The sequence below is a fragment of the Echinops telfairi genome, unplaced genomic scaffold (assembly GCF_000313985.2).
Source record: "Echinops telfairi isolate 266 unplaced genomic scaffold, ASM31398v2 ScPeMD7_8;HRSCAF=38, whole genome shotgun sequence".
NCBI lineage: Eukaryota > Metazoa > Chordata > Mammalia > Afrosoricida > Tenrecidae > Echinops > Echinops telfairi.
In genome coordinates this window covers 3,593,712-3,595,518 of record NW_022103905.1, presented here as the reverse complement: position 1 = coordinate 3,595,518, position 1,807 = coordinate 3,593,712, and the positions used below count along the sequence as shown (strand labels likewise).

Below are 1,807 nucleotides of genomic sequence, written 5' to 3'. Positions count from 1 at the left end.
AGCGGCTGATGGCTTCAAACTGCTGACCAGGAGCTCAACCCCACCCGCCGGGCTCCTTCTCTGTCCCAAAGGCAGTCAGAATCAACGCCCTGGCCGTGAGTTCGGATTTGACTGTTGGTTAAAGTCCACCATGCTTGGTAAAGCAGAGGCTGGCCAAAAAGAAAAAGACTCCCAACGGGATGCATTGCCACGGTGGCTGCAACAACGGGAGGAGGGCCAGAAGCAGGGGTGTCGGCCTGCTGTCCACGGGAAGCGGACTCTAAGGCGCTCAACAACACTGAGGCATCAGGGCCTCCCATACACCCCAGGCATTGGCGCCACATGCATTCAGCAGCTGTACATGGGTTGAAATGTAAAGCATTCTAAGTAACATCCCACAACCTCAAATGTAAAGAGAAAAGGCATTTTTACAATGCCTTTCACGGGCCAGGTGGATTCTGCTCTCACCCACCCCTGGACCCAGTGAGGAAATCTCGCTTCACCAATAATGGGACACAGTAACTGAATCCTCCCCTCCCACCCTAGTGAACAGCTCCTGCTGATGGGTGCCGTTGAGTGCATTGATGCAGAGCAGCCCCGTGAGCGAGCACGGCGTCCCTGTAAGACTCCCCAGGCCGTCGTCTGTACTGGAACCTGTCACCGTCAGGTCTGCTCTCCCACAGTCTCTGGGTAGGTTCAAACTGCCAACCTCTGGGTTAGTGAGCTAGCACTTAACCATCTCACATAACAGCTAGACAACTCCACATTGTGGGATATTCTGCAAGATAACTGGTCTGGACCCTTCAAAAGATGCCAATGTTTTATATCTATATTTGGATATTTGTTTTTATAATTTGTGTGTGTGTGTGAGAGAGAGAGAGAGAGAGAAGGAAGGCTGTTCTTTCGAGACAAAAGAAATGAGACCAAGGAAATGTGACAACAGAACAGTATGTGACCTTGGTTGGCTCCTGGATGTAAGAGGAAAGGAGACATAAAGGCATTTTTAGAAAAACTGGAGAAATTCACACAGAATTATATATTTTATTATTTTACTACACAATAATTAATTTCTTGTGTGTGAATAGACTTTTATCATTTTTTGAAGAAGTAAAGGCTGAAGTATGTAAGGTGATATATCATGCAGTCTCAACTTTCTTCCAAACAAGCAGTCAACAAGAAGACATAGGTAAAATGCTGCAGCCAAGGTCACAGAATACGAGTAAGTGCTGCATGTACAAAGGGTAGACGTGGACTCAGAGTCTCTGAGTCCAAAGACCGAGCCCAGCGCCGTTAAGTCGATTAGCTCCGAGGGTTTCTAGCGGGTTTCCAAGACTGTAAATCTGTATGGGCGCAGACTGCCTCGTTTTGCTTCTACAGAGCCTCTGGTCGGTTCCCAACCTTGATAGGTGAGCAGCCCAATCACTACCTAACCCACGTCAGACCAGGGGGCACCAATGGTTCACAGCTCCAACACCCAGAGGCACCTCAGAAGGGAGCCCCGCTGATCTGCTTCCAAACCCTGTGAAGCAGCACACCCTTCCCCGTGCTTCTCCACGCGTCAGAATTGACAGTATGACGCCGAACTACGATATGCGTCCTCACAGCACGTTCTTTCAAAGTCTTCTTATGTTTGGAGGTCTTCAATGACAGGGGTGGGAGTTCCTATTCAGAATGAAAAAGACGTGTAGTGCATTTCCTAGAAAGTCTTTCTTAGATGGAGGGAGTCGGTGAAGGTAGACAGTGTGTTCTCACCCATAACCACAAGCAGGGAGGTCTGTGGGTCAGAGTGTCCAGGGGAGATAGCTCGCGTCTGCAGAGGACACAGCGT

General features: G+C 49.1%; 1 protein-coding gene across 1 annotated transcript in view; it reads right to left on the bottom strand.

The window, feature by feature from the left end:
- Positions 1-1,807, bottom strand: part of SQOR (sulfide quinone oxidoreductase) — a 63,628-nt gene that overhangs the window by 8,977 nt on the left and 52,844 nt on the right. The gene's annotated exons all lie outside the window — the stretch shown is intronic.